The following is a 7,984-nucleotide window of genomic DNA, read 5'->3' as shown; positions in this document are numbered from 1 at the left end:
ACACTGTATTGTGATAATACAAGTGCTATAAACATATCCAAGAATCTAGTAATGCATGCAAAAACTAGGCATATTGCAATCAAGTATCACTATGTTAGAGAATTGGTGGAAGAAAAAAAAGTAAAGATGGAGTACATTCACACAAAGGAGAAAATTGTAGATATCATCACAAAACCATTGCCCAAGGATGCTTATGAATATCTTAGATGCAAGTTGGGGGTAAAGCCCCTAACTCAAGTAGTCTAAAGAAACAAAGAAGCTGCCCTGCATCAATAGGAGTAGATCATTGAAATATCAGAAGAATAATGCAGAGGATGAAAATAGGAACAAAATTTCTAGATCAGTCACAAGCATGGTGACAGAGGAAAAAGACATAAGATGAAAAACTTACATTAAGCATGTTGAAGATGCTACATCTTTGGCATTTATGTTAAAGAGGGAGATTTATGAGAGACTGATCAATAAAAGGTAATATGGAGATGTATAAGATTAGAAGTAGACCAAAAAAAGAGAGATGAAAGAGGGAGATTTAGCAGAGATAAGAAACTAATCAGCAAGTAGCTATGAAGGATCATGAATACAGAGTAAGGATGCATCAGTCAAGAGGGAGAAGCATAACAAAGGATTCAGTTTGTATCAGAAAAAGAGGGAGACATGATACAAAAAAGGTCAACAAGTTTTCTATTTGGTATATAATTTTGGTAGTAACTAAGTTGATCAATTGATCAATTTGGTTTGCCATCAATGCCAAAGAGGGAGATTGTTGGAAATGATTGAAAAGATCTTTGAATAAAGAATGATGGAATTGGTAAAGAATGCTTTCAATCATTGTTTTGTCATTAATGTCAAACTTGCTAACTAAAGGAATGACAATTCCTTAAGTGATCCAAATACTATCACTTAGTTGATTGACAAGGAAGAGTTAATCAACAAGATGTAACTAGAACACCTAAATAAAGGTTGAAGTTATGATGTTGTAATGAAGTATGAGGATCAGCTAAGACAATGATGAAATAATGTATTGATGACATACTCTAAGACACAGGGAATGGACACACTCAGACTACATTTAAAAGTGCAAGGTATAACTAAGTCATTTGCAAATCTTAACTAAGTTCATTTGTGAGAGCCGAGCAAGCTAGTTAGTTCCAAGAAAATTCTTAGTTGAAGTTGAACAAGTCCAACTTCAGTGTGTGCTGAGCAATCCTTTGGGTGCCGAGCAAAATCTTCAAGTGCTAAGTAATGCAAGATTGTTCAAGTGCCGAGTAACTCAGAAAAAGACTTCAAGTGTTGAGCATCTGAAAAAGGTAATGGATGCCAAGAATATTTCTTCAGGTGCTGAGCATTAGTAAATGTAGTAGAAGTTGAGTAACACAAAAGGAGCTGAGCATTAGTAAACCAATGATGTCGAATTGTTGCATTATCTATTAAGTCAAAAGATTCACTAGACTAGTAATGATAAGTTTGTTATGTTGAATTTTTTGAATTAGTTGGATGATAAGGATGATGAGTAGATGTCATAGAATTTTATGTAAACCATGCAAATCAATTCAAGAAAAATACTAATGGATTTTCTAGAAGAAACAATTTGGAGGGAAAACAATATCATTTTCTTAGATCAATTGAAATTGATGAGTGAGAAGATTTGAGTGGGAAATGAAGAATATAACTTCTTTATAAGGAGTCAAAGGTCAGAGATCAAAAAAGAGGGAGTTGGTCATAAGTATGGTCATGTGAAGAAGCCAAGAGAAGGCCAGTGTGAAGTGTCAAGAAGAGGACACAGTGAGGAGTAAGCACAGAGCATCAAGACTCTGAGTTGATCAAGTGACCATAGAGTGCATTGGCATAATGAGTGGAAGAAGTCAAGGAGATAGATCTTGAAGGGTGGACAAGCTATCAACACTACATAGAAGGAAAGCCAAGCAAGGAAAAGAAGTGAAGAGTGATATGAAATTTGCAAGGTTAGAGTTGCAATCTTTATCAGGTCAAAATCTTTGTAATACTTTCTTACCATTGTATTAGACACTAAAATCCTACATTGTTAGGTTAGCTTAACAACTAGTTGAAGAAGCCTCATGAAAAGGATAGGAGATCCTCAGGAGAAGGATAGGAGATCCTTAGGTGAGGGATAAGAGATCATTTTGAGAAGGTGACTATAAATCCCATGGACTTGGGTGGGCTTAACAACTCTATGTAAATCCTTTAACAGGGTGGCATTCTAAGTTGAATGTTCTTAAGTCCTCTAATAGGGCACACTCCTAATAGGGTGTAGAAATCCTTTAACAGGGTCACATTTGACAGTGTGTAAAGCCTTTAATAGGTTAGGCCTTTAACAAGGAAAACCATCTGAAGAGGTTGAAATTAGTTGTGTTGTTATTTTGTGGGTGTCATCCCCACCCCAGTTTTACCTTCTTATTCTTGGAGGGTTTCTAGGTCACCAAATTCTTAAGTGTTATGTGGTGATGCATGTTTAATTTTCATGATTGTTTAATGTTTATATGCATCCATGTTAATTTCAATTATATGTTATTAAGGATTTGACAAGAAAGTGAAAAGGCTAGTGCTTCTGATTCACCCCTATTTTATTTAAAAAATTGTATTGGACATTAGTAGACATTGAATAACTAATTCACCCAACCCTCTAAATTATTCTAAAAGAATTCTAACACAATGTGGATGGTTGAGAGACACTTGAAATTTTATAAGGGCTTGGTTTGACATAGACCACATCCTAAGGGTTCCATGGTTAGGGGATATATGGTCTACTAGACCATGGTCTACATTAGTGAATATCTTCCCAAGTTTGCATCCAGGATCCATGTAGATTGCATTTTAGATCCCAACTCCATGAACATATTCAAAGGGGAGTACTTGATGGGGAAAGGTAGATTGAGGAAAGTGAGAGCTAAGTATGCATTGTTATTATAGTTAATTAATTCATATCCATCATCAATATAAGTTATTTTTAACTAGTCTATTTATTTTATATAGTTTCTCATGAGTGGGATGCACTTCATTTGTATATTGCAAACAATCTTGATTGGATGATGGTATGGGTTGAATGATCTCATAAAAATAGTCACTCATTTACATGGGAAGGTGCTTCTTCATTGGTTAAAGAAGCTCATCGTAATAGACATCCCAACATTACACCAGTGGTAATTGATCTAGCATATGGTTTAAGAGGTGGAAAGTGTTGACATTATGGTCAAGTTTGTTTATTATTGACTCACACTTAGTCAAATGGTTAGCAACTACCGAGCTTATCTTACAATTTACAATGTTAACCAAGTAATTCAATTTCTACTAAGTTCTACAATTTCTATTGAGTTTGTGAATTAGTATTCAGTTCACACTGAGCAATATCTACTAAGTTAATAGGTAACAATGCAAATTGAGCTTCATAGCATTTATTGAGTTGCATAGTGTCAACTGTGGTCTCTAGTGTCTGTTGAGTTTGTAATATCAATTTTGTGAATCTAGTGTTGACCAAGCTAGGAAGTGTCAAAAAAGTAATTTAGTTTATATTGAGCTCATAGTGTTAGTGTTGGCCAAGCCATTCGATTTCAACCAATTGATTTAGTTAATATGTTGAGTTTCACTGAGTTCACCAAGTCACCAGTGTTGACCGAGTTTGGACTATTTGGAAGTGATTAGTATGAATAGAGCTTCCATGTCCACTAAGTGCATGATGATGTCAAGTGTTGATAATGCTTGCTAAGTATCAAAATCTCAACAAGTTTTTCTTTAGAACTTGAGTCCTAGTTGTTGAGCCGACTTTGTATATTTTGGTGATAATTGTATTGTAGCTAACTTTGATGAATTGTAATTTTGATTGGTATATATGAAATGTATTGTATCACATATAAAAGATGATGTATGAGATGTGTAAGATATAATAAGAGCATAAGTAAAAATTGAGAAGGCTACAAGTAATATAAGGAGTAGCAAAGATTTATCTTTAACAAAAAGGTGATCGTTAAACTTCAAAGGAATCTCAACTAGAAAATCCAAATTGTAGATCAAGATATCAACCACTAGTTCATCCTATCAAGTAGAATAGTTAAATTCCATCACAAGGTAGACTTAACAGTCTTTTACAAATCTCTTTATCAAATGCATACTTCATTGTATGTTTTATAAATCCTTTAACAAGGTGGATCTAGTAGTCTATATTACTCCTAACAGTGCATATAATCAGAAGTGATTAATTGTAAGCCTTAACCAATTGAGTGTATACTATAGTACTAAAGCTTGTGGGTATCATCCCGCCCCAGTTTTACTTTCTATTAGGAATGTTTTTGGGTCACCATTTCTTGTGTTCAAGTGTTATGAATTTTTTAATGCTTTCAATTTTTCATGCATGCAATTAGATCAGAATATATATGAAGGATTAATTGGTGAAAGAAGAATAAGTTTTATTGGTTCCTGATTCACCCTTCCCCTCTTAGTAACCTTGCCTAGCCTATCAAATATTTCCAATAATTGGTATCAGAGGCTTGTAGTTCTTAGAGAATAAGTTTAACATCTTAAGAAAGATTAGAGGCAATAAGATAAGGGTATTGACAATGAAAAGATAGATTTTGGAATTGGCTATTGGACAACTTAAGGAAGCAAAGGAAGGAGAAAATATCTCACGTTGAAAAGAAAAAAAGATCTTGCAATATAAAAGACTAAAAAACTCTACACTAAAGAAAGAATTTAAAATATTTATCTAGAATGAAATTCAAATGAAGCTAATGAGGCAATTAGAGACCTATTGGAAAAGAATTGCAATCTATAAAAGGAAGTTAGAAAATAGAAAAGAGAATAAGAAATTCAATTTGTAAGATTATGTGAAGTTGTGGAAGAAAAAGACAAAGCCAAAGAAGAGATAGAAGAAAAGAACAATAAAATTCAACATCTATCCCTATAATAGGTAGACTTACATTGATTATCTTACTAATGCAAATGAATAAATCATGAATCTAAGATCAGAAAATGATCTAAACTCTAAAAAGAAAACCAATGAGAGGATGATGAAATCTCAAGCAGACATGAATCAGTTGAATGAGCAAAGCCAATATAGAGAGAAAGACAAAGTAGGAATAGGATACACAGAAGAAGGTGAATCATCCAAGCAAGGAGCTCAAAAGAATCAAAGGCCTACTTGCTATCATTGTGGTAAGTTAGCTCACACATCAAACAAATGTTGGAGTAATGGTAAAGAAAAATTCAATAGAAAGCATTGCAATTTCAATAAGCATGGTCATAGAGCTAACAAATGCAAAGAAAAACCTAAATTTGAAGGTAAATGTCACAAAAGCAAGAAGCATGGGCACACATCTTCTAAATGATAAACCAAGATATTGAACCCAACACAATAGATTATGAAATCTATATTTGTATGGGATTACAACACATGGTGTAGATGTCACTACTATGGAGAATTCAAACACATTGGAGAAAATTTGTGAAACATCACATGAGGACAAGAGACACCACTAGAAGATGTTTTATTTGTACATCATTTGAACATCATTCCAAGAACTCTATGAACACTGGAAGGATATAATATGTAAAGAAAAGCAGAGCTAACAATATTAGAAAGTAGATGAGGCAGCAATGGATTCCAAAATCTTTTGAGAATGTAAGTTCGAGCCATGTGATGGAGCCCAAAAATTATAGTAAATTTGGGACTCCATTTAAGAAACCTTTCAGAGTCTTTTAATCTTAGAAATAATGTTATATTTGCATAAGATAGGCTTACAGTGATAAAGGGAAAACCTCCTATAGATTCAAACCAATTTATGAAAGAAAAAATTTCAAATACCCATCCACTATTAGATGTTTGTGATTGATACTACTCAAGTACTTAACCAAAATAGTATTTTGAAAGAAAATGTAAAGAAGATTGCTGATATTCACAATACTAGGAATGTTGATCTATTCAAATGGAAGTCCTAAAGTTTGAGACCTATTTCTATTTGCAATGTTCTAAATACTGAAAAATGAAGAAACACTGTAATATAATGACTATGACAAACATATATCTCTGCCATGAAATCTGAGGAACACCATGATATAGATGTGATGTATGCATCAAGATGAAGAATTATGCAACTCAAATAGAATCAACTTGAGTAAAAGAAGATAGCAACTAACAAACACCTGACAACATGGAAGAGTATTTATCAATAGATTTGAGCATAGTGCTAAACATATATGTTAAAGGTTTGTGGAGACAAACTATGATAAATATAACATAGGGATAAATGTAGAGGCATATACTATAGATAGTCGTAACAATGAAAACTAGAATAAAATTCATGTAAAAGCACACCACTTGCTGATTCCATGACATTCGAATCTATTAGTTCTCCTAAGCTCATGGAACTAGATGCTCATCCTTAAGGGAGATAGAAAATATTTAGCATCTTCTCCAAATATTTAATGAGTATAGGTTGTCAGAGCATGTCTTTTCAATATTTGGCAAAATTGTTGAGGGACTGTACTCATGCATCATCATAATTCATAGTGTTCCAACACTATAATTTAGTGCTAGACATATGTGGATCAATAAGCAACATGCTTGGCAAATGTCTCATCAAGTAGACCATCGAGATGAATTCACAAAAAATCCTTGAAAATATGAGATTTAATTTATAGTCCTTCCCAAGTCATTTGCCTCATCCAAACAATGATTCAATATCATTCAAAAGAGAGTGTCAACATATCATGAAGATGAAGGTTTGCATGTTGGAGATTTTTGAACAATGTTCACCATTGAATGACATACCTAGATATGATTTAGAGTTAGAATATTATAAGAACAAGTATTGTAGTCCATAGTGGTGGATTAATAAAGGGAAAAATGAGTAATTTTGGAGACTGATAAAATAAATAAAGGAATAAAAAATTACGATCACAATTAGAAATTATGTGCAAAAAGACCAAAATTCTTCATCACAAGACTACAGACTATGGTAGATGAAGAACATATATGTAATGATTCATTTCTGAAATCCACATCATACATCATATGTAGAAACTTTGTACATGTCAAAATGAAATAGGAGGAGGGCATGAGCATTACCGTGTGCTTAGCCATGAAGAAGCACATGAAAGATTATCTGTGAAGAAACATTTGTAGATGATATTTACTATCAGGAGAGAATATAACTATGTTTATTGCTAATTAAAATAGAAAACCTTTAATTTTTTTGGTAAAAGGGATGTGACTATTAACGTTGAAAGGAGATGTCATTTTATACAATCAATATAAATCAAGATTGTATCATTCAACAAAGATACATTCTAATATTCAATATCCAAAAAACATTCACATCCATATTTTCTTAGGAGAAAGTATTTTATATTTTATTTTTGTATGCGGAAATAAGGGGCTCATTATGATTTTGTAATAAAAATTCTATTATTTTATTTTAATAATAAAATAAAATGTTCTTTTATTATTATTAAAAGCATGGAGATTTAAACTTCAAGCGAATCATCCTTTGTAATTATTTTTCAGAATTCTATATACAATTCAAATGTCAAAGAAGTGGACATGGTCATCTAGCATTTAAATTTGATCAACATAGATAGTGTGAAAATATTTAATTATTTCTACATTTGTGTCCAATTTGTCTCCTACCTAAGGAGTTAAAGTTTAATCTTGACTAATGTAAGATTGCATATATATTTGATCTGTCGCATCTTGATTATTTAATTGTTGGTAGTAAAATGTGTAAAACATTGTAAAGTTGTACATGAAAATTCACTAAAGCTAACTCTATTGCCCAGATGAATAGAGACATTGGTATTTATATTATTGAAGTCAAAAAATCTATATATTCCTTCTACAAGCATCAATTCCATTATTTACAAATATTATGTAATTCAAGCACTCAGTATCCAATTTTAATTTCATCAAGTTTGAGGACTTTTCCATCTAGAGAACTCTAGTAGTTTAAATTTGCTATAGAAAAGGCTTGACCCAGAT

Source organism: Cupressus sempervirens, chromosome 10, assembly GCF_028749045.1.
Source record: "Cupressus sempervirens isolate cs-2001-9-10 chromosome 10, ASM2874904v1, whole genome shotgun sequence".
Classification (NCBI taxonomy): Eukaryota; Viridiplantae; Streptophyta; class Pinopsida; order Cupressales; family Cupressaceae; genus Cupressus; species Cupressus sempervirens.
This window is presented reverse-complemented; position numbering follows the sequence as displayed.